Below are 27,337 nucleotides of genomic sequence, written 5' to 3'. Positions count from 1 at the left end.
TTTAATTCTGTTTTAAGTATCTGTTATCTCTGAGGCATCATTCTTGAGACACCTTTTATATTTCAATTTCAGTTGCAGCAACTGGAAGTGGAAAATCGAAGATTACATGCATATATGACTAAACTTCAGCTATCATTTGATGATTGCTGTTCTAATCAAACATTAGATGATGGTCCAGGATGAGAAGAATTGCTAAGTAAGATCAAATTGTTCCTTCATCATAGTAAGGATCTTTCTTGTTGCTGTTGTTCCCAAATGGCCAAGTTCATGGTTTTCATTCTGAAAAACAGTTTTTTTTCCTCCATAGATGCTCTTTCTAATAATTGAGGACTTCTGTAAATGCAGGTTTTTACAAATACTGCCAGTTCTAGACAGAAATAATTATTCTATCATACTACATGCTAAAGGTATAAAATAGCTATAACACTAAAACAAATATAATAGATATAATGTTTGAGAATGTGTTCCTGATGTGCATTTTAAGTCTGTGTTTCCAAATACTCTAGGGATGGTAACTTGACATTCACAGGTGACTGTTCAACGGCATAACATCTGATTTTCTACACGACTGGTGTTATTTTGTTATACTTGAATTAGTATTAATTTCATTTATTTATGACAGTGTTATAAATTTGTTCTCATTCAGAGCAGTACAATAAGCTGCAACTTGAAGTTGACAGATGGTGAGAGGAATGCATTCAGTTACACAGTATTCTAGCAAAGCAAACTGAAGGTTTGAAGAATGTTGCTAGTATCAACTATGGAAGTCATGTACACTTAATAAATGAGGTTGTGGAGCTAGTACTGGCATTTGAAGCACAGAAGAAGATAAACAGGTATGTGCAAAAATGCAGTACCATATCTTATTTTTGTTAGTTAAGTCTGGGAATCATTAACTCTTTAAACTGTAAATTCATGTAGGCAGCTGGAAGATGAATTGCACCAAGAGAAAAATAAGTGGCAAGCAGAAAGAGAACAACTCCAACAAGAAAATGAGAAACTCAGAGAGGAGAATGATAATCAGCACAAGCTTTTGTCTCCAAGCTTAACTAAAAGCCCACAAACTCAAACTGAGGCTTTTATGCAACATGAAATTATAAGAGTGACTTCAGAAAAGCTGGTGAATATTAATTCAGATCATATTAATGTTTAAGAACTTCATTAAAACAGCTTATAGCATGTACAGGATGTCTTAAGAGGAAACACACATGCATGAAGAGGTGATAATACAGACTGCTGTAATGTGGAAACAATGTATTATTCTATGCTTTCTTCTCAGTAACAAAACTTAACAATAGGAGAATGCATAGAGGACTGAGACCAAATCAGCAATAACAGTTGTAGTTTTCTGTGGTCTTTTTAAGAGTTCATAATTATGCCAATTTTTTAGATGTTTCCAGTTAGTCCCTTACTTAATGCTGAACTTCATGGCTAAGCACAAATACCATGCTGTTTTCTCTGTCAGGTACTAGTGGAAAATGTTTGTTGCTTTCATCTTGTGACCCAGCAGTGAAGTGTCCATTTCATTTTTCTTCTTTCTTTTTTTTATTTTATCTCTTTTTTTTCTTGTGTAGTTGACTGTTTTGAGTGCTTTTGCAGTGCAGTTTTTTTCTGTCATTGCAGATTAGCATGGAATGAAAGTAAACTCTCACTTCACATACTTCATTCTTCAAATCAAATCTTTGGAGGGTGTTTGTAAAACTTTACATTCACATTTGATTGAGGAATAACCAACAGTACAAAATGCCCTCTCATAGTGACTGAGTGACACACTTTAGGGATGTTACCCCACCTCTCTTCTCTGCTTCCACCTTTTCCCTGCCTCATCCCCTTGTCCAGATTCCTGTGATGAAACTTTCTTCCATCACCACCATTAAAGCTGGTATCCTCTGGGTGAGCACCTACGCACTAACATGAGATAATTACCTTTATTATTCAATTAAGCAAAACTCTGAGAAATTGTCTTTCCAGCCAATAAAATTCATATTCTTGTTAATAAAAAAAACAGTTTATTTTCTATTGGAATCAATTTACACCTGCAGTTGTTACACAACTCATCTTCGGTCTTAATTTCTTCATGTTTGCTTTTTTTTCTGTGAAAAAATTCATTCTGTCTTTGTCAAACTAGTATTTGTATACTATGCTACTCCTAATTTCCTATAAACCATATTATAATTTTATCACTACTTTCATAACTTTTTATTCTATTTTAATAACAGCTATTAAACCCCACTATATTACTAAAACAACAATCACCCTTATGGCTGCATTCATTACTATGCAATGTTGGGTTTGAAACATTCCTTTTGTCCATATGTCAGAGCTTCTGTGGCATTGCATGCAATTCCATCCATGGCAGCAGTTGGAATGCACTACTCTTAGCAATGACCAGTGTGCTACACAAATAATGTGATTTACTGCTCTGTAGATTTAATCTGAAGCATTATCAGTAGAACTGGATAACTTCTCGGCACTGCCACACTACCCAGTAAGTTGAAATAAGGGTTGCCAGCCTTGACTTGACCTGTGAGAGAGGGTTGAACTTCTCACTACTCCAGAGTCAATAATTGAAAGCCCTGTACTCACCAAACTACTTTCAGGACAGATTCAGAGATATGAGCTCTGGACTGGAAAATGATAAATGCTGTCAGTTGAATACATCACTTCCAGCTGGCTACTGGCAGCTGTTGTCAATAATAACTAAAAAGGAAGTTCAAAGTCAATGTAAATGGAGAAAGAATCACACAAAGACGTTACTCTAAAAATATCTATCGAAGCTAAACATTCCCACATTGATCTCACTGTCTCAAACACTACTTTCCAGCTAACTAATGTCACTCCAATCTGATGGAAGGGCTGTGCTTACCTTAGAAATGTACTTGCACTTAAAAACACACTTTCCTGGAGCACTGAAAAGTTCAAACTGAAATCCATACTCCTTCTGAGTCTGTTTCCAGTAGTATGAGAAGTAACTTGGTTTATCATGAAGCTCTGCAGCTGGAAACTGGCTGAGGCAACTAAGATAATGGACAGGACTAGTGCACATGAGTGGCTGAGAAACAATATGTTAAAAGTTGAACAACAGCAATGCACATTCACCCAACCTCATCACGATTCCACATAATGGTCACTCACCTTCATTCCTATGTCAGTGGCATTCTTTCGTGAAGAGTAGAGTTGACTGGAACTGATGCTAAATTAACTTTCACATCTACTTTGCAGAATGTGGCAATAAGGCGTGTGTGAATATGTAAGTTATTAGATTACCAGTACATTTTTATTAGGTTAACAGCAACTTGATACGAAATATTCTTTACACAGAAATAAAATGTTGTAATGTCAACGTATCTGTAATGGTTTCACTTCTCACACAGGCATGTTGGAAGATATACATGTGTTACGAAAATTGTCATGAACATTAGATTGATTATGGAAATTTTGATTGAAAGCATTATATTTACAATGATATGTGTTGCAGACATGTTGACTGTGTCAGGAAAAGGACGACGCAGGAAATAACTGTCTGCAACATATATCTTCCTCCAGATGGTGCAGTACCCCTGAACACATTGGCTGCACTGATTCATCAACTTCCTAAACCTTTACTACTTTTGGGATATTTTAACGGCCATATCTCCTAGTGGGGATGGCACTGTGCTTACTGGCCGTGGTAGAGATGTCAAAACTTTCCTGTCTTAATTCGACCTCTGCCTCTTAAATACTGGGGCCCCCACACATTTCAGTATGGCTCATGGCACTTACTCGGCCATTGATTTATCCCTCTGCAGTCCAGGACTTGTCCTACCTGTCCACTGGAGAGCCCACGACGACTTGTGTAGTAGTGACCACTTTCCCATCTTATTGGACGTCCAACAAGATGGGCTTTAAACAAGGCAGATTGGGAAGCTTTCACCTCTGCTGTCACCACTGAATCTCCCCCACAAGGTGCCATCAATGTGGTAGTTCAGCAGGTCACTATAATGATCGTTTCTGCGGTGGAAAACACAATCCCTTGTTCAGGTATGTTTTGAGGAGATTTAACAAATACATTAAAAAAAAGTGTGAAGGCTCTTCACCAATGTGAGGAATTAATTTACAGTGTTTCCCGTTAAGTGCTATTTGGTGATTATGACATATTTGTACTACAAAAAGCTGTAGATGTTTTTTGTTTATTCAGGACCCCAGGGCAATACTCTTTTTGAATGCATTCATGAAATCATTAACATGCTGACTGATGAGCTCGTTTCCACATTATTTCATTTGATTGGCAAGCATCAAGTATAAAAGTATAATTTCAGCATTCAAAAATGATGAAATCAAAATATGCATTGATTGCCAGACATAGTCAAACACACCAGGAGTTTCTTTGATTGCAACACCTGCAAAGAAAATTCTTGTGACAAGATCCATTTCCGACTACACAGGCTTACGATACATGAGAGATTTCATGGCTCTCGCAGAAACAAACCAAGACTCAATAAATCCAGTGACCATGGAGGCCAGGGAACTGGTCCACCATGCCCAATCAATTGATGCAGGAAAGACCTGTTCAAACACCTACGAATAGCCAATCCAAAATGAGCATGCACCCCATTATGCTGGAACCACATGCTGTGCCTCACATTTACTGTAGCATTTTCAAGGAAACTGGGAAGAACCTGTTCCAGAAAAGTCTGATAAGTGTGATGGTAAAAGGTACTGCTCAACGAAGCACTCATTAACCAAACCCACCCAAATGTTAACTGTGAATTGATGATGTGCAATGTGGTGCCACATACCGTGGGCGTTTCCTGGTGCCCATAACTGCTCATTATGGTAAAAACCTTGTTGCTCTTACAGGCCACAATGCTGATGGACACAAAATTCATGTTCCCAGTAAGATTTCCTTTTAATCCATCAAAAATCAAGCTTGAAGATATAGAAGTACCAGAGGTGTTGAACCTACCAATGCTAAAGAAAGTTTAAACTTGTGAGAGTAGCATTCATCAGGAAAACAGAAATGTGCCTTACTACAAGGTTTACATAAATTTCCTTCTGGAGATCTGGGTTCTGAAGTAATAAATGTAAAAATTGTAATGACTTATGTATTTAATGTTAAACAGTCATCAGCATCCTATAAATTTAAACTTCTTTATTCCTTCACTTTAATATTCATTTCATTCTTAATATTTTGTTATAATGTTAAGCTACAGTTTTTTTGTTCATCAAAAATATTATATGTAAAATATCTTTTATAATTATTTAAAATGTTTGCAGTTTGTGTACATATGGCTTTTGTTGAAATATGTGGTTAATGTTTGGCATCATGTGTGAGTGAGTGGGGGGGGGGGGGGGGGTTTGGCTCTGTATGATGTCCTAATTCACTTGCAACAACAAATATTTGTAGATGTAAAAACAGATATTATCATGACAACTTCTGTTTACTTGTAACACAACTGTCACTTTCCTCCTCTATCTGTGAAATAAGAACTTCGTTCTACAAGTCAAAGGATGTGTATATACCATGAGGAGCAGTGTTTTAATCTTTCTTAATTATCCACAATGATGGTTTATTTAAATGTCATGACACTACTAGACTATTATTCCTTTTTGTTAAAATTTTTTCAAGAAAAATAGGGTTCAGGAGACAGAGAAATAAAAAGTTGTCATCTGGCAGATCAGTAACCATGAAGAAACTGAAATAGATAACATAGTCATTTTTCTTTCAAGGACATTTATTGTTCCTTCATATTCCCTCTTTTGCCTAATATGAAAGAAAGAATAACTTCAACCATATCTTTGGTATTCTGTTTATCTCACCACCTTCTTCCTCTTATACTGCTTCATCGTCATCTGTTCCTCATTAACACTTAGGTAAATCTTGTATGATTAATTTCAGGATGATTTTGTTTTTCATTTGCAGTCATTCCTCAGTGCCTGCCAACTGGGTATCTATTTTTATTTTTTTTAGTGGCAAGTTACTTGCAGCCACTGATGAATGCCAAATTACTTTGTTGTAACCATAATGTGGTTTATTTGTAAAGGAGCAGTACAAATATAAGTAGGTGTCTGGAGGATATTATATGAAATTGGTTTCTGGCCAGTACTGCCATGTAAATGAATATCAGATCTGCTATGTGCAACTGATTTACGGATATGACTGGTATTTAGTATCAATTTTGTACTAGTTACTGCATGCATAATGGGCCTCCAGCAGGCCTTTGTTCTTATTATTTAGCTAGAGATTTCTATTCAGACTAAGTCAGTTCACATATATAAATGATAGATGTAAATTTCATGTTAAAAGGTAAATAAGGAGTTGTACCCTGATAAGGATATTTAAAAATGGATTTTCTGTTTCATTTCATATGGGTATCAGTATGGTCTCATTTTTTTAAACATTAGCTAAAATTTTCACAATATCCATATCAACCATACAAAAGAAATTACTGTGATGATAAAGAAATCAAGTTAACTTCTTTCTGTCTGTTCTGTGTATGTGTAAGTGATTTTTGTCAGAAATAATATAATTTTTTAAGTTGTTGGGATTCGCCATGATAATGTAATTTGACCATGTGTTACAGAGATATTGCAAGTTACTGGTTGACATGCACAGTTTAATATAGACACTGATCACCCAGAACATTATGGTCACCAACCTACTATCAATATAAACTTGTCCATCAATAGCAGTGTCACCTTGTGAGGAATGACTGCTAGACACACACGCTGTGTGTGTGTGTGTGTGTGTGTGTGTGTGTGTGTGTGTGTGTGTGTGTGTGTGTGTGTGTGTAGAATGGGGAAGGTGCACAGTCTATCTGAGTTTGACTGAGGGCAGTGAGGGCAGATGGTAATGGCCCGAGGCTCAGAATGAGCATATCGGAAACTCCACAACTTGTCGGGTATTTGAGAAGTGCTGCGGTGATTTGCCTTCAACACATGGTGATACCACATCCAAACGTCATGGGGTTGAGGGACCGCCACTCATAACAGATGTCGGACGTTGTGGGCTGAGCAGACTGGTAAAACAGGACAGGCAGTAAACTGTAGCAAAACAATCCTCAGTCTTCAATACTAGGCAGAGTACAAGTATGTCTGAACACACAGTGCACTGAACACTCGTAATGAGGGGCCTCTGCAGCCAATGACCCAAGCATATGCCAATGTTAACACCACAACATCGACGACGACAATTGAAATGAGCAAGTGACCGTTGGCACTATACATTGGTGCAGTGACAGAGAATTGAATAGTCTAACGAATCCCGATGCCATCATCATCGTGCCAATGGGTGGTGCAAATCTGTCATCTTCCAGTGGAACATCTCCTTCACACCTTCACTTGGAATGGAGACAAGCTGGCAGTTGCTCCATTATGCTTTGGGGAACATTCAAGTAGACACTCACAGGTACAGTGGAGCTTACGCTAGGCACCATGATGAATAAGGAGTATCGTACACTGGTTGCAGACCACATGCAGTAGCATTTTTCAACAAGATAATGTGATGTATCACAGGGCCATGAGTGTGACAGAATGGTTCAAGGAACACAGTGGTGAGTTCCAATTGATGTGCTGTCCACCCCAACTAGCCAGATCTGAACCTGATTTAACACAGCTCATCGCCCCCCTCCCAGGAATTTACGGAAATCGGGTGCCTTGGATGTGCAGGTATGTTGCCAGCTCCCTACAGTGACCTACCAAGACCTCACTGCTTACATGCCATTATGTGTCATCTCACCACTGTCATCCATGTGAAAATGGTGGACATACTCCCTATTAAGTGTGTGTGTCTCATATAGACATTCACATTTGACATCAAAGAATGATTCATTGTCAATAAAATGAAAATTAATGAAGAAATAACACATCATATCATATGCAGCCTTAGCAACTTTGGAAAGCCATGATAATCTGGAGGCTGTCAAACTGCTGTGATTCATGACTGACAGTAAACCTTTGATTTTAAAATGTAATTGCCTATTGAAAGGGGGGGAGGGGAAAGGAACTTGCTTTGATAGTTTCTAATTCTTTTATTTTTTGCTCTTACATCATGTAATGACATTACTTATATCTTCTTATTTGTGTGAAAGATTATTATGTATTTGTTTATAATCTGTACTGTGACATTTGTCACTTGTGGGTATTATGTATCAGGCAGAAGTTTCGTGGTCTTCTTGCAAATTTAAGTAAATAATTGAAATATTACTTTCTCTGCAGTCTAATATTGATTGTTCATCAAAAATCACTGTCATTTTTTTAAATTTAATATTAATAGGCCCTCAGATGGCTACAAGTAAAACAAATGAGGTTATTAGTAAATCCACCATAAATGTGATAGGCAGACCTACTCTTTGACAAGATCTGCATGAGGAGAGCTTTTCATCTTAATGACTCTCTTTGTTTTTTCTGTTATATATTTTGTGTAATACCTACTAGATATTTCTATATCAGTCATTGGCTTTAGCTGAAGTATAAAAGATTTCCTGGGCTAAAATGTTGGTAAAAAGGAATAGACACATGAAAAAAATTGATTTCCATCATAATTCAAGATTATGGTGTTAACTATACTATGGAAAGATGTATAATTTTACTTCTGTTGTCAGTAAATAGTGTGAGACTTTGAGAACATAAGATGCAGAAACAAATTCTATTGTTCCTCTGACTGACTGAATAAAAATTTTAAATCCATAAAAAGCTATTTGAGTCACTGTTAACTGTAAATATTGCCGAGCTTATCAGCGAGAAATAATCTGTGCGCTGAACTTTAACTGTTTTTAGCAGTTCTGATGGATAGTGAATATGAGTAACATGCTTGGCTAGGAACATGATGTACATAAAATATTTCTTTCATGTGCAGATTCTCTTAAAACTGTACCATTGTTAAAAAAAGTTGTATAATATTCATTGTTCGTGTACTTCCTCACAGCCACTAAAGGACCTGGTGATGCTATATTTAGTTTAAAAAGTGTGTTTTATGAAAAATTTAATGTTGTTTTTGGGATGTAACTACCATTTAATTCATTTACCGTATTTACTCGAATCTAAGCCGCACCTGAAAAATGAGACTCGAAACAAAGGAAAAAAAAATTTCCCGAATCTAAGCCGCACCTGAAATTTGAGACTCGAAATTCAAGGGAAGAGAAAAGTTTTAGGCCGCACCTCCAAATCTAAACAAAGTTGGTCCATTGTAATATGAGACACAATTCAGGTCGAATGAATGACGATACAGTTACAGTAGTTTGGTTCGAATCATAAGCTTAGCAGTTAAGCTTTACCACGTAGCCATTGCTATGCGTCAGGTGCTCCGTCCGTATTTATACGGGTACCCTTCCTTTTTCACGTGCTTCGTCTGGTTTGAGTCGATTGCTTATTTTGCTTTGATCTGATAAGTGCCGTTTTCTTTGTTATAGGTGTTTGCGTCACTACGCTGAAAATGCATTACTGCATTGTGTCATGCATTGTTTGTCACATTCTGATAGTGCGTGTTTACGACCTGTCACGGCTCGCGGCATGGCTTGCTTTTGTGCGCGCTAGCGCGCTACCGCCGCGTACAATTAAAAAAAAAAAAAAAAAAGGAATCGTCTCATTAGCGGAACAATGGCAAGAGACTGCTATTTGTTGTTACTTACACTGCTGCTTTCTTTGATAATGATCAACAAGAATCAAATGATAGACTGCGTATGATAGAACATGTTCTGAACGAGAGTTAGGCGAAAATTTTTCTCCGTTTGAAAATCTTTGCGGCCGCTTCTTTATTACATCAAATTCTGCACAGAAATTAGTCATCTTAGATTTAAAAATCTAGTCACTTGCCGTGCTTCATTTCTGACTGTATCACTATTAGGCATAAGAATAATAGGAATATAAACATGACACGATATGTATATTCTTCCGCGTTTGCTGTTGTCTCACTCTAGTTTCGTAGTTTATTAGGCAGACAGGATTTAAATGAGATAGCAGCAAACACGAAAGAATACATGGCAAAATGTTTATATTCGTATTATTCTTATGGTGAAGAGAATACTGTATGTGATTCAAATTTTATCAGGTTCCTATTAGCAACTACCTCTTCTCACAGATAGGAAAAAATTCAGAATGTAGAGTTGGCCATATTGACAAACATCCCAAACAGTCTTGCCAGTCAGATTTTTGTAGTACACTGAAATTGTGCTACATTCGAAGATGAACAGTACGGAATTTGTATTTACTTCATTGGATAATGTATGAAAATGCAGTGGTCGAAACTCGCGGGTGAGAAAAAAGCTCGTCTTCCACTTTTTTTAAACTTATTTACCGACGCAGAGGTTTTGGCGCCAGTATTTATCTTTGTGCCTACAAAGCATGCCTGCGTAGCGCTACATATATTCGATGGCAGAAGTTGGTTGTGGCGGCACGTACCAACATTTTTCATAACTTCCGCTTCCTTTGCACTTGATTCTAAGCCGCAGGCGGTTTTTTGGATTACGAAAACTGGAAAAAAAAGTGCGGCTTAGATTCGAGTAAATACGGTAAAACTATAAAATATCACATTACACTGACAGAAATATGTTCTTCATGAATGCTGGCCAGATCAAAGAATGGAATTAAATGGGAATATTGACCTAACTACAGTGTCTTTAAATCAGAATTTATCATTCAGGCATTGCTGGTGCTACTGTAGTAATGACCCTCCATTTGAGGTGTGTGTAGTTACAGTGCTTATTGTAAATGATTCTCTTCTAAGATAATCCAAGAATCGCATTTTCTTGTTTTTATTAAAAAATTAGAATTACTATAAAGATACAGAGTTGTTTCAGATAAATCAGAAATATACTTTCAAACGTCTAGTCACGATAACTTCATCCATTCTGTACCTGTAAATGACCACACTGAATAATACGAGGGTAGTCCACAAAGTAAGTTCCGTTTCTATTTCTATCTGCGGTAGCGCTACGATCGCTACTGCCGACATGTGCTTTGTAGTGCTTCTTTATAATGTCAGCCATAATTGAAAATGCCGTCACGTGTGAAATCAGATCTGCGATTCATTTTCTAAATGCAAAGAAAGTTAAACCAAAGGAAATTCATTGGCAAATCTGTGAGGTTTATGGACAAAATGCTATGAGTGATTCAATGGTTAGAAGATGGGTCAGACTGTTCAATGAAGGACATGATCAAGTTCACGATGAAGAATGGAGTGAACGCCCGTCTGTGGTTACTGATGAACTGGTTCACACAATTGAAGAGAAGATTAAGCACAACCACACGTTTACACTTAGTGCTCTTGCTATGAAAATTCTGCAAATCTCACTATCACTAATTCATGAAATTGTTACTGAAAAACGGAATTTTCGGAAACTTTGCTCATGTTTGGTATTCAAATTTCTTACTGAACAACACAAAAAACAACCGATGGGCAGTGCACTTCAGTTTTTGACACACAACAATGAAGAAATTGATGGTTTTCTTTCTCGGGTAGTCATGGGGGATGAAACTTGGGTAATGTAAGACAGCAATCAATGGAATGGAGGCACACTTCACCCCAACAAAGGTTAAGCCTAAGCAAATCTTGACACCTCTAAAAGTCATGTGCACCATTCTTTGGGACAGAAAAGGCATTTTGTTGATTGATTGGCCTCGTGGTAAGAAATCAATGCACATGGTTACTGAGAGACCATCAAGAAACTGTGTCGTGCAATACAGAACAAGCGCCAAGGATTACTGTCAAAAGGTGTTTTTTCCCCACAATAATGCCCAACCTCACAGCTCTTATGAGAATTTCACTGGGATGCATTTGATCATCCTCTGTACAGCCTGGACCTTGCTCCTAGCTCTCTTCTTACACCTAAAATCTGTCCTTGGTGGTCAACACTTCAATGATAATGACAAGCTAAAAGAACATGTTACCACATGGTTGAATACACTGGTGGCAATCTTCTATGAAGAAGGCATACTAAAACTTGTGCCACAGTATGACAAGTGTCTACAAAATTTTAGAAGCTATGTAAAAAAGTAGTTTAACAGTTGTAGATTTTTTACAATAAATATTTTTTCTGTGTCTGTGCACATTTGTTTTATATAACCAAATGGAACTTGATTTGTGGACATACCTCACAAATTAATAGCTGTGAAGATCTATAATCAAAAGTGTTGTCTATTTAATTATTTTAACCACATAATTGAAATTTTTGATACTTAAATTATGAACTTTTTTAACTGCATTTCATAGTTCACTCCCACCTTCATAGTTTAGTGGTCAGTGTGGCTGAATGCCATTTAAGGGGGCCTGGATTTGATTACCAGCAGAGTCAGCAATTTCCTCTGCTTGGAGACTGGGTATTGTTTTGTCCTCATCATTACCGGCATGCAAGTCATCAAAATGAAATCAACTAAAACGACTTGCAGCTGACAAACTCCCTGAAAGGGTACCCCTGGCAAAATATGCCATATGCACATTTCATTTTCATAGTTCAAAAGTCAGAGAAGAAGGAAGAGTAATGTTTTAAGTTGTGCATGGTCACTTGTGTTTATTTCATAGTAATGTAATGTCCTATGCAGAGAGTAAAAATAAGTTGCAATATTGGCTGAGAGTATAATCCATTGGCTACAATCTTTGGAAAAAGCACTGTTTCATAACATTTAACACAAACTTTGCTAACTGCTTGGAAAATTAATTTGAGGCAGTAATTTAGCCTCTTGGAAAATAAAGTAGTAAGGAAGTAAGTAAGTTTATTTTTCAGGTATAGTAGTATCTCCATATCGTCCATTGCATTATGATCTCACAATTAAGTGTATCAGGAATATTAATGAAACATGAACATGAAAACTACAACTGAAACCACTGAAGATCACTTACTGCACTTATTAATGTCATATGCACATGCATGGGTTCTTTAGCTTTGGATATGAAAGGTAAAATAACAAACAGGTGCGGAAGTGAAATGAGAGATTTGGCAACACTGGAAGTAGGAATCACAAAACGGAAGTGATGCCACTGACCCTGATATTTATGTTCAGTGGAGATGCCGTCCCTGGGCCAGTGAACAATGTGTTGTTGCCATGAAGGTGATTTACAAAAATGACAACTAAGCAGCTATGCAGTGTGTTTTTCATACTCCTTACAAACTCGCAAGTCATGCCCCTGTCCCATCAGCACAAGCTATCCAAGTACAGGTACAGAACTTTGAGGGAATGGATGACGAGGTGCAAAAGAGGAATGGAAGTGCAAAATGGAAGTGTACACTACAGAATGTTGCAAGAATGGAAGAAGCCTTCAGCCGAAATTCCAGGCATTCTGCACAAAAGCATGTGCTGAAACTTGACGCAACAGATTGCAGTGTGTGGTGAATATAGCACTAAGAACTGCAAAACTACCTATACAAAATTCAGATAGTGCCAAAAACTGATGCAAATGAGCTCCTGAAAATACTACTCTTTCACCAGAAATTTTTGGGGTTCATGAACAACCACACACGTCTGTGCAACAATCTGACCATGAATGATGAGGTGTCAGGCTTTGCTGACAAGCAAAACTTTAGCGACTGATCATGTGAAAATCCTGAAATGCTTCATGAAACACAACTTTAGTAATAAAGTGGTGGTGTGGTGCAGTATATTAATGTTTGGAATTGTTGGGTGCTATTTTTCCTAAGACAACTGTGCTAATGCCGGTACCATGAATACAAAACATTGTGTTCACATAGTGAAACACACCCTAATGTGACAACTTCCTGTAACTTTAGAGACATTCTTCCAACAAGACTATACCTTGCAGCATTCCATTAACATGCAACAGAACATCTTTCCAGGTCACCTGATCGCCAACAGTGGGGACGTTTCCTGGCCTCCAAGATCCCCTGACCTTCCAGTATGTGATTTGTTCCTTTGGGGTCATTTGAAATCTCAGATCTTCCAGTGAACCCACCAAACACCATCCAGGAAATGAAGGACCAAATTCAGGAGGAAATTAATTGAAGTTCAGTGCCAGTCTTGCAAGATGTGAAGTCTAACTTCTTTAAGACATGAAATGTGTCGTCAGCTACATGACATCATTTCAAGTGATTGTCATCTTGAAGTGCAAGCATTGTAAACTGTTATTTTGTTTCTTTTCTAGCACTGTGAATAAATTTTTATTGGTGGTGGAGGTTTCAAGATCATCAATTTCACTGCCATACATGTTAGTAAGAAAACTAGGATATGTGGCAAGTATGAGGAAAAATGTTAAGGATCTTCTGCTAAGAGATGTATAGTTCCTTAGAGGTGGAGAGGGGAGAGGAGGGGAAGAAATAAAAGAAAGTCTTAATAGTGTGTGTGACTTTAACATGTTGACTGCCACATGCATCACCACCAGGCCAAACCAGGCACACAGTGTTAGGGGTGAGGCTCTGCTATGACCTCATGGCAGTCATCATATTAATGGAGATTCCAGTGTTTCAGTGCATACATTTTCTTTCTTAATAAGATAAGCTGTTAGTAGACAAGAGGAAGAAAGAATGAGGGAGGAAGATAAGAACAAAGTATTAAAGGAACTTGTGTACATTCTTGACAAATGCAGCATAGAGTCGTCAGTGCTTACAGACAAACAGCACTGCATGAAATAACTGCAGAAACTGTTGTGGGACATGATGAATGTATCCTTTAGGACAGCATGGTGAAATTTGGTGTTAATGGGCTATGGCAGGAGACAACCGACAGGAGTGCCTTTGCTAACAGCACGGTATAGACTGCAGTGCCTCTCCTAGGCTCATGACCATATTGATTGTACCCTAGATGACTGGAAAACTGTAGCCAGGTCAGATGAGTCCCTGTTTCAGTTGGTAAGATCTGAAGGTAGGATTCTAGTGTGGTGCATTCCCCATGAAGCCACGGACCCAAGTTTATCAATAAGGCACTGTGCAAGCAGTTTGTGACTCCATTATGGTGTGGACTGAGTTTACACAGACTGGACTGGATCCTCTGGTCCAACTGAACCAATGGTTGACGAAATGGTTATGTTCAGCTACTTGCAGGCCATTTGCAACCATTTATGGACTTCATTTCTGTGGATGACAATTGACCATATCACCACACCACAATTGTTCATGATTGGTTTGAAGAATATTCTACACAATTCGAGCAAATGATTTGGCCACCTGGATCACTGGACATGAATCCCATCAAGCATTTATGGTACAAAATTAAAAGGTCAGTTTGTGCACAAAATCTTGCACCAGCAACACTTTCAGAATCATGGGTGGCTGTAGAGGCAGCATGGCTCAATATTCCTGCAGGGAACTTCTAATGACTTTCTGAATCCATTCCACATAAAGTTGCTGCACTATGTCAGGCAGAAGGTGGTCTGACAATATATTAAGGGGTATCCCATGACTTCTGTCACTTCAGTGTATAAGGTGAACAGAAACTGGAAGTTCAGGAAGGCCATATTTTCATCTAAAATAAACAAAGAAATACGTTATCCTAACATTATCTCTGTAACGAGAATTTGAAATGTGTGAGGTACCAGGTATGAGACCCATTAGAAACATCACAGGTGTTGAAGTCTAAGTCCCATTTTTTCCAAGAGTTCTTTCTAGCAGATATAGTCTACCATTTTCATTAACTGTGGTGGCGCACTTTCTCAATTCGGTTGTTAGAAATCAAGGAATATGGTCTTTGCCCTTTAAGTCCATACAGGAAGAAACGGCACGGTGAGTAGTCTGGGAAGAATGTACGTCTTGTGGCAGTTACCTTGAAAAATAAAAACAGGAAAAACATCTCATTTGAAATTGGTTATTCCATTTGTATATTAGCATGGGGTTAATTCATCATGCCTGTGGAAATTTTACTTAACTATTTGTGATGATTCCTTTCCACAAGCCCTCATCCCATTCAGTGGCACCCCTAAAAGTCTCATGAAACATCTTATTAGATAATTATGATGTAGATGCATTCTCTGCATGTCATTGAGGTTGATGTTGCAGGAGACGAATGAAATTCAAACTGGCATCTGAATGCCCATCAAATTGGAACAAAACTGCCATGCATATTTAAGAACTTACCTGTAGTTATGTCAGTAACACAATAATATTTTCCAGCAACATTAAAAATAGCATCAACAGTAAGCTATATCTGGCTCAGTTTACTATCTATGCAGTTAGATACTAATGCCGAAGGTTTAAAATGCATTCTTTGAGAGAACGTACTTATGTTCATTGCCCGTGAATTCATTGTCTTATGAAATTGTCCACTATGTGTAACTGGGGAGCATCATTTCAAATTGCATAATGACAAAAAAACTGATTACCTTTAAAATGTGAAGTTATTATGTTTGAGATGTACTTCTAGAAATGCAAAAAAGTGAAATAAATTTTGCAATTCTGTTCTTCATATTTAAGGAAAATGTGTTGGTCTTAATACGCCATGACTAAATATAAATATAAAAATAAAAAAATTTAATGAGGCAAATACATAACTCAGTATTTATTTTTGTTACTATTGTAGAATAATAGTGTTAATGATGTCCTTTTTGGTGCCATTTGTCTTTGAAAACGTTTTTATTACACAATAAATATGTTCACATTAATCATCTCATATCAAACTCAACATGTCTTTCTGGTAATTATTTTGATTTATAGAATCTTGAGAATGGCCATTCTTTTGGTTTCTGTTAATATTTGGTAAGGTCGTCATGCTCCTTTCAAGCAGCCACAAGCTGATGTACAAACCTCTTCCTCACTGCCCGTTACAATAGGAGCTGCACCAATGAAGTTCATACAGAAATCTAAATCTCCTATGCTCTTCCAGTCATCCCCAAAATGTTTAGATAGTAAGTAGTGGATTCACATCAGTCATCTTTGCTTTGCCTGTATGGTGAAATCACTGATGGTTCTCCACCTGCACGTCTGGGGGTAAGAATAGGCCAGAGGTATTCCTGTCTGTCATAAGAGGCAATTAAAAGGAGTTTCCCACGTTTCAGCCTTTATGTGACGGTCCCCTGTAGGGTTTTGAACTCCATTCTTCAAAATTTTCCTGAAGATCAAGCCAATTGGGTAAGGGAGCCTTACATGGTGCATATGTCCATCGTGCATTGAAATCTTTAGCCCACTTCCTCATTGTCGCATCTCAGTCCCGCTCATTCCCATCTCTTGGGTGAGGACACCTTCCTGGATGTGTTTTCCACCATACATTGTGCAGTGTCGCTTTGTGTCGACGATGACCATGGATTTCTTTGCACCTGATATCCAGCACGGTAGCCAGTCCGTTGTGGTGGGGCCGCCATGTTCCGTGTTGGTTGTAGCCCTCCTGACCACACAGGGATCGGTCTGCTGATGCCTGCACCATTAACTCCCCACGTGTGCCAAGGGGTAGATAGATACCCATCCCCCTGGGGCATCGGGACGCCCGACAATGGCCGTCCTGCCAGGTGGCCTTTGCTGTGGCTAGGTGGCGCCTGTGGGTAGTGCCCCTGGTCTGAGTGGGTGGCATCAGGGAGAATGACACTCGAAGCGTAGTCCATCATCTCTTGCTGGTGGTGGTGAAACACTAGCAGTCTCTAAACAATCACAAGTTCAATTCAACGCACAGAAGTGCGACCCCAAATCGTTCCCCTCCTTGGCTACACCATGGAAGGAACATCAGGCTAAGGATGGCAGCGGAACTTATTCGCCACAGTACCCTGTATGTTTGAGAGCTGATGGGGAATCTTTCATGACGATGAAGCCTCAGTTTTTTGTGGAGCATTTGGAGTACAAGTTTGGGGAGGTGTAGGGATTGTCCAAAACAAGATGTGGGTCAGTCTTGATCAAAACAGCATCCTCAGCCCAGTCACCAACGTTACTGGCTTGTGACAAGCTGGCGGATGTTTCTGTAACCATCACACCCCATAAGAGCTTAAATATGGTCCAGGGTGTCCTATTTCACAGAGACGTTCTTCTGCAGTCTGGCGATGAGCTGGGCCCCAATTTAGAGTGACGAGGTGTACATATCGCTCCTGGAGTCGTTCTGTTGTGGTACTACTGAATTTGCGGTGTGTTCCTGAAAATAAATCAAAGATATACTGAATGAGTGGAAAGAACAAACATAAGTAGAATAACATCACTGTATGTCAAATTAGAAAAGAATTAAGTATGTAATGATTAGTAACATAAATTTTGTGTGTAGGGTACACCACTCCATTGCCAATGAAGCACCTAGGAATGAAAACTGCTGCATTTGAGCAAATATTAAGCTGTCAAATGGTGAAGCATATACTCAGCTAATATGATAACATGTTGCATTCACAATGTAAATGGGCAGCTGCAGACAGTGATGCTAGTGTTTACCAAGAGTCATTTTATAGGTGCATGTTCAAGGCCTTAAGCATTTGTGACGAAGCAAGCTGGGATCTCTTTACTTCGTCTCTTATTTTTCCACCTGCCTCCTTAAATTATTTTTATTTTAATTTTTGCCTAGTTACCTTTACATGTATGAATATAATCTGCATTTCCATAAAAGAGAAATTATGGCCCTCCGTCTTAAGGAATATAGCACAAGGTCTAATTTTGTGCCTTCTTTTGTATATGTAATTAATTTCCTAATTTATTTTGACCATTCCTAGTTAAATTTTTGTTATAGGGTGAAATCAGTAATTGTTTTGTGACAGATTCTATTGTCAACTTATAAACAATTATAAATTCTGTAGTAAATATAAACATTTGGAAGAAAAACTACTCAGATTCTTAAAGTATCTATTTGGCTCTATTCAAAAACATATTAGCAAAGTCAGCCCTTAATTAATTCCAAAATAATTACCAGGTTTGTCAAAAGTATTGTTTGTGTAACTATATGAATGTCATTATTTAAACAAATGATTCGGCCTAATCTTTGTGGTAGAAGGAACTACTAAAAAGAATGAGTTATGAGTTAAATTTTAATTGTAATTTCTGTAACTTAAACAGTGAAAATGTAAAGCTTCAGCGCCTATTATTGTGAGGATATACAAAAAACTGATTTTTGGTGCTGAGACAGTCAGTCCACGGACGATTTTCAGACAGGAAGTATGTATTCGTTAAATTAACAACAATCCATCAACTTAACAGTGGAATAAGTGTAACACAAAGAAGCTGCGTGTTAGAACAATTAATGACAATGTCTGTTCAATTTATTTGAGAAATAGTGTCACACATATCGCATTATTCTGCAAGAACTGCCTAGTTAGGTTTTTACTGCTCACAGAAATTCAATGGCAAACTATTGCAGCAATATGCTGATGTTGCCTGCAACCTATTAATGTGGCTTTTCAACATTAACCAGCAGTTAATCAGCCATATAATTGTGTAATATTGGGCAGGTTGTGAACAATGAAAGTAAGGAACTGTGAATTGCAATTATGCAACTGTCAGCTACATCATTTACAGCTTAAGCCCTACACTATATTAACAAGAAACTATCACAATACTGCTTAATAATAGTTCTGTCTCTGCCAGATAAAAGTGTTCTAATGAATTAGAAAGAAAGCTGCTGTTACTTCAGTTCCATTTGGTAGCTGCAGACTGTCTTAACAGGAACTTAATATTTACTTAATTAATAAAGTATTTTTCAAAGAAAATAGTAACCTAAATCTGTTATTACACAGGACAGTTTACAACATACTACTTGCCATCCATCTAAAGGAGGAATCAAACCCTTGCACTAAGATAAACAGTGGAAGGAGTCATCACCAGGAAAGTTTTTAATTTGCTGAGATAACCAATTACTTGTTGTATGTTAGATGGGAGCTTCTCAAATATCTTCACACCATAGGATATAATTCCTAAGTTAGATTTCTGTCTTGTATTGATGGTCCAGATCACAGTTCTGCTTGAACTGATTTTTCACAGCCACACTACAGTTCTTTCTTGACACCTATATGCCCACTATAATGACTGATTTTTTTTTACCCACCAGACAGCATTCTCAGGTGCAGTATGATGCACAAGATGGGGAGAGCCAACTGTTGCCCTATCATCAGATGGTGCATGTTTGCAGCATTGTTGGAGTGGTCCAGCTGTGGCCAGGCGTGAACTGTACATAGTTCTCACTACATTCAGTGTGTACATGTTTTGTTCTCTGGCCATAGCTACATGAGCCACAACAATGCTGGAAATATGCAATAAATATGTCCCATCAGATGATAAATCGCTTGTGAATTCAAAACCGGCCATGGTAAATAGAAACTGAAGAATAAAATCAAAAGCGCCTGGCTGCTGCAAACCTTTACACAATTTTAAACCTGAACTGAAATTGCTTCTTCTGGCAACATCTGCCTGAAGAGAGATATTTAACAAAAACCTTGTGGCATAAGACTACGATTGCTTGGGCTATTTAGAACTAGATATCAATATTCCTTCACAGTAACATGAGCAGTGACAGGGACCAATATGTTCATTATTATTACTTTCCAGCCAGTGAGCTAGCTGGTAATCTGCAAGTAGCTAGTATGTAGACACAGAAGACACAGAGTGTAAAACCAATGTAACCTACACCATTTTGGTACAAACAGACCAATGATCCTTGGAACATAGCATTATTTCTAGTTAGACACACAAACTATATCTGAAGAAAAAAATCAGTCTACACTCCTGGAAATGGAAAAAAGAACACATTGATACCGGTGTGTCAGACCCATCATACTTGCTCCAGACACTGCGAGAGGGCTGTACAAGCAATGATCACACGCACGGCACAGCGGACACACCAGGAACCATGGTGTTGGCCGTCGAATGGCACTAGCTGCGCAGCATTTGTGCACCGCCGCCGTCAGTGTCAGCCAGTTTGCCGTGGCATACGGAGCTCCATCGCAGTCTTTAACACTGGTAGCATGCCGCGACAGCGTGGACGTGAACCGTATGTGCAGTTGACGGACTTTGAGCGAGGGCGTATAGTGGGCATGCGGGAGGCCGGGTGGACATACCGCCGAATTGCTCAACACGTGGGGCGTGAGGTCTCCACAGTACATCGATGTTGTCGCCAGTGGTCGGCGGAAGGTGCACGTGCCCGTCGACCTGGGACTGGACCGCAGCGACGCATGGATGCACGCCAAGACCGTAGGATCCTACGCAGTGCCGTAGGGGACTGCACTGCCACTTCCCAGCAAATTAGGGACACTGTTGCTCCTGGGGTATCGGCGAGGACCATTCGCAACCGTCTCCATGAAGCTGGGCTACGGTCCCGCACACCGTTAGGCCATCTTCCGCTCATGCCCCAACATCGTGCAGCCCGCCTCCAGTGGTGTCACGACAGGCGTGAATGGAGGGACGAATGGAGACGTGTCGTCTTCAGCGATGAGAGTCGCTTCTGCCTCGGTGCCAATGATGGTCGTATGCGTGTTTGGCGCCGTGCAGGTGAGCGCCACAATCAGGACTGCATACGACCGAGGCACACAGGGCCAACACCCAGCATCATGGTGTGGGGAGCGATCTCCTACACTGGCCGTACACCACTGGTGATCGTCGAGGGGACACTGAATAGTGCACGGTACATCCAAACGGTCATCGAACCCATCGTTCTACCATTCCTAGACCGGCAAGGGAACTTGCTGTTCCAACAGGACAATGCACGTCCGCATGTATCCCGTGCCACCCAACGAGCTCTAGAAGGTGTACGTCAACTACTCTGGCCAGCAAGATTTCCGGATCTGTCCCCCATTGAGCATGTTTGGGACTGGATGAAGCGTCGTCTCACGCGGTCTGCACGTCCAGCACGAACGCTGGTCCAACTGAGGCGCCAGGTGGAAATGGCATGGCAAGCCGTTCCACAGGACTACATCCAGCATCTCTACGATCGTCTCCATGGGAGAATAGCAGCCTGCATTGCTGCGAAAGGTGGATATACACTGTACTAGTGCCGACATTGTGCATGCTCTGTTGCCTGTGTCTATGTGCCTGTGGTTCTGTCAGTGTGATCATGTGATGTATCTGACCCCAGGAATTTGTCAATAAAGTTTCCCCTTCCTGGGACAATGAATTCACGGTGTTCTTATTTCAATTTCCAGGAGTGTATATAAAGGGATCTACTGCTCTGACTATGATAAAAGGTAGATTGGCAAAACAAAATCATGACTCCACCCATCTGTTTTGAACAGTAATGTCATCAACATCGTTTTAACTATTTCAAGCACATACAATACAGTGACCATGTCAGCACTTATTACAACTGCAGACAAACATAAATAACAAGTATTTAACTCCAACAACAGAATGAAACTGAAAGGAGAACTGAATGACGGAGGTGGTTTCGGGCGCGGACAAATATACGACAGTAAGAATAACGACATTACAGCAAAACAAATATTTGCCCAAAAATCAAGCACATGAAATCCTCAAAATTTAACACAAAAAAATTACAAAAACAAAATCTATTGGTGTTGTAAATTTCGATACCTCAAATGAGGACTACAATACCAGTAACCCACACACAACTAAAAAACTCAACACCACAATTTTCACCCACATAGCTCCAACAAAGCCCTCGATACCAGGAACTAACATACTACTCTAAAACATGGTGTTGCAAATTTCACTTCACCCTTAATCCTCAAGCAAAGGTCTTGATATCGTGAACCTGCACCCAACTCCAAAACCCGATGACACAAATTGACCTATATAGCACCAAAAAACAAAGCCCACTGTACAAAAAGAAACACACTCAAACACTAAAATCTATTTTCCACACTTTCACTTACTCTAAAACAAAAACCACAGTACAACAAACCAAATCATGCCCACATGACTAATATCAGAAACATTTTCTAATGTTACATCAATAACCATGATACCAACCAATTACAATCCAACACAATTACCACACACTGACAAGAAAAATCCCAAAATTTATGAAAAATTGCATCATCACTAATTTCAATATACACAAAGAAACTATAGTCAACAAACTCATACCATACATAGTGTGGTATCAATGTTCGATACCACACTTGTTAGGGGTTGAAGTTATCGACCACGGTCCATATTAGTATCATTGGACCCGCGAGTTGCGACCAGTGCCGCTCCGTGGCTTGTATCAAGTTTCTAGCAAGCTCTCATCCACTCTTGCTTGGGACGTCAAGTAGTAAAGCCTTCAGCTGATAGGAAGCAACCTCTAACAAGGCACTTAGTAACGTATGGCCCAAACGAGGCCTCAATAGCTATATGTTTATAATTATATGTATGCAGCCAAGAAGAATCCTGTACAACCAGTTAAGTACAATATATATTATTTTTTTACCAACGACTTTTAATTATTTTAGTCGTTGCAGATCCAGACCCTTCAGCCAGCAAGTTATCGACGTTACTGACAAACCTGCTGTGATTTATATGTTTCTATTTAGTATTGGCCACCAGTCAACACTGGCGACGACTCGTTCGTCGTCGTCGTCGTCGTCGTCATAACAATTGGCGACAGGGTTAAAGGTACAGATTTTTTGGAAAGCGGAACAGTGAAAGCAGTGCTATTTATAAATGTTTACAGACTGTATACCCGGCTGTGCCACCCATCCTCTCCACATGGTGTGATTGATGAGTGCATGACATTTTTTCCTACTCCCGTTCGTGATTATTTGCTTTCGTTGTGATGGAAAATCCAGAGACAGAACTGTTACGATTACAGAATCAGCAGCCCAACGCACTACTGCACACATTGGGACTGCTCGTCCAGGGACATCAACAAGCTGTGCTACAAGTACCGGCTGCACAGGAGCCGGCCGTACAGCGGGTCATTTGACTTCTGTGTGGAAAGATGGCAGGAGTGACATGTGCAGTTTTCACTCCACCTTGCGGCATATGACATCCAACATAAAACACGGCTGCATGTGCTTTTATCTTGTGTTGGCATGGCATCGTACCGCATTCTCCTCAAACTCTTCCCGAGAAGTTCTCCAGATCAGCACAGTTTCGAAGAACTTGTTCAGGAATTAACTGATTATTACAAGGAAAGTGTGAATGTTGTCACTCAGCAGTACAAATTGTTCGACACAAAACGTGTACCTCATCAGAATTACTGTGAGTGGGTAGTCACTTTGCAAGGCCTCACTCACGACTGTGGCTTTTCATGTTCTTGTGGCATATCATATTATGACATAATGGTACAGGACGCTATTGTGCAAAACGTGTCCAACACATGCATTACAGAGCAAATTCTTAAATTATCTAACCCAACTTTAGAACAAGTGTTGGTCATTTTGGACAGGCAGGACACTTTGGATTTTGCTGCAAATTCTTTTGAATCGCCTCCCACTGTCTGTCAGGTTAGCAAGCTGGCTGCACGCGCATCACACATACATGATGCTGTACCGGCTCAGCGCGCGCCTGCCCAATTCACTTCCAGGAGACAGACACCTGTTATGCGCCGGCAGAAGCCGCCTGCTTTGCGCTCATGCCCATCGTGCAAGGCCGTGTGCCATTTTTGCAACAAGAAGGGACATGTCCAGGCAGTGTGCCTCAAAAGACAAAAATCAAATGCTCCATATTACGTTTCCAGACAAAGTAGCTTCCACCGGAACGGTTTCCAAAATAAGACTTCCTATCACAATGAGCTGTAAGCAATCGAAATAAATGTTGTACATTAGCCTCCAGCACCTGTGACATTGCCCGAGTGTGTGAATTTTCTTTGTGATGCCAGTGCAAGCCGACGTAAGGAGACACGTCACACACGATCTGCCTGTCAACACAAGCCAGTGCACACTGCTTCTCAGAATGCCATCTTTCGCTGATGGCAGAGCAAACTTTTTGTAAACTTGAACATTCAGAATCATATGATCCCTTTTCAGTTGGACACTGGAGCTTCTGTTACACTCATAAATCATAAAACTTATGAATTGCTTGGTTCACCTCCATTGAGTAACGCAAATGTTAAGTTAGCTACCTACAGTGGTCAAAGTATCCAGGTTTTAGGACTGCAAACTCAAGTGATTTCTTTTCATGCACTGTGTTCACCCTCATCTGTAAACATTTCTGATCTTGATTTATTTGAGGTATTCTCCTTAATTATGCATGATGACATACTAGCCATCACTAAACGTGTTCCCACCAACAGTGTTTCCGAACTATGTCAAGAGTTTGCTGATATTTTTTCATCAGGTTTAGGGCGCGAGACAAATTTTCAGACGCATATTGAATTGAAGGACAATGCACAGCCTAAATGTTTCCGCTCTCACACAGTGCCTCACGCGCTTTCTAGATGAAGTTGCTAAAACACTGCATGCACTTGAGGAACAAGGAGTGATTTAACCAGTGACAGCATCACTATGGGCTTCACTGTTGGTTATCTTAACAAAACCATCAGGCAAATTGCTGCCATCAATCCTCAACTTGTTGTTTCAACATTTTCTTTGCCACGTCCAGAAGACTTGTTTGACAAATTGTGTCAAGGTAAATATTTTTCCAAGTTAGATTTGCAAGATGCACATCTTCAAATTCCTGGGGATGACGAATCCCACAAGATTCTCATCGTGAAAACGCATTTAGGTCTCTACAAATTTAAGAGGCTTCTGTTTGGATGAGCCTCTGCACCTGCACTATTTCAGCAGTACTTACAGACTCTTTGTGCATCGATTTCTTCAGTGTCTAATTACCTAGATGACATCGTAGCTTCTGGTTCTTCACAGCATGAACATTTGCATAATTTGAGACAGTTATTTGAAGTGTTACATGAGAATGGACTTAAACTCAATAAGGACAGGTGTACATTTTTTTCTGAACAGTTATCCTACTTAGGACATGTAATAAACTCTCAAGGCATCCATCCAAGTCCAGATCATGTAAGAGCAATATCAGAGCTACCAGCATGCAAGACAGTTAAATAATTACAATCCATCCTTGGAAAGCTCAATTATTATCATGAATTTTTGCCTCACGCATCATCTCTCGCAACATCATTACATCGACTATGTTGAAAGAACGTTTCGTTCAACTGGTCGCTTGAATGTGAATGTGCCCTTCAGCAGCTTAAATCTGCATTGTTATCTAGTACATAACCTCTTGGCCTCATGGTTGATGCTTCCGATTTTAGGATCGGAACTGTTCTTGCTCACAAAATTGGTTTGCGCAATTGCCTGATCGCATTTGCTTCAAAGCTACTCTCCTCTGCACAGCGTAACTACTCACAGATCGAGAAGGAAGCTCTTGCTTTGATTTTTGGAGTCACAAAAACCCACGCCGACACGTTATCCAGATTGCCAATAGCTGAAGACTTGCTGTTCGACTCTTCCAAACAGGCTTGTATGTTCACTGGTGTGCAAAATGATGATGTAGTAGAAAGTTTTGCCGCTGACTTTTGTCGTATAACCACAGCAACAGCTAACAACCTAGTATTAAGTGTTGTTTTGCGTTATGTCACTAATCAATGGCCTTTGTCTAAAATTTGGATCAAAGAACCATTGGTTCGTCTTTTTTTTTGTGCAGACGACTTTTTGTCCAATGTGGCATCATCTTGCTCTGCACGGAGAATGATCAGTCTCATGTTATTGTTCCTCATTCTTTGCAGTCACTGTGCTACGACTTCTTCACCACGGTCATTAGGGTATTGTACAGACAAAACAGTTAGCTTGCCGTCACTGTACCTGGTTTGGTATTGTTGCTGACATACCCAAGATTTGTTCTTCTTGTTCCGTGTGTGCAGAAAACAATCCGCACCACCGCAGAAAATTTTCTCTTGGCTTAAGGCAACTTTGCCACAGAATAGCTTACATTTAGATTTCGCTGGTCCTGTTTGGGACGCACGATGGTTAATTCTTGTTGATTCTTTTAGCAGTTTTCCATCTGTTGTTCACATGTCATCAACATCGTCTGCTACCATCGAATACTTGTCTTCTATATTTAGCATAGAAGGATTGCTATAAGTTGTCGTCAACGACAATGGACCTCAATTTGTGTCTGCAGGGTTCAAAACCTTTTGTGAAGCTAATGGTATTCAGCATTTAACTTCAGCACCATTCTCCTCTCAATCGAACAGAGCCGCTGAAAGATTCGTTCGGACATTTAAGTCGCAAATGTCTAAACTGATTGACTCTCATTCTCGTGAAGATGCTCTTTTGTTGTTTTCGTCTTCATACCAATCGCAGCCATGCGACGGTGCTTCGCAGGTGAATCACTGCAAGGTCATCCTCACAGAACTCTGCATTTGTTACATCCCCTGCACCATGTTTCTTAGCCATGGCAGACCCACAAATTCTTGCTAGATGATATTGTCTATTTTCATCATTCCCACGGCAATCGCCGATGGTTGAAAGGGTGCATCCTTCGCCATCTTGGCCGTGCTATGTTTGTCATATCAGGTTCATCTGGTGAGGCATGCAGGCATCAGAAGCAGATGGATCTCTTTAGCCGTGGGGTCTCTGCCACTTGCCCTATGTTTCCAGTGTCGGCGCCGTTGGGGCTGGCCCTGCAGGGCC

Source organism: Schistocerca americana, chromosome X (assembly GCF_021461395.2).
Source record: "Schistocerca americana isolate TAMUIC-IGC-003095 chromosome X, iqSchAmer2.1, whole genome shotgun sequence".
NCBI lineage: Eukaryota > Metazoa > Arthropoda > Insecta > Orthoptera > Acrididae > Schistocerca > Schistocerca americana.
Note: the sequence above shows the minus strand (reverse complement) of the source record.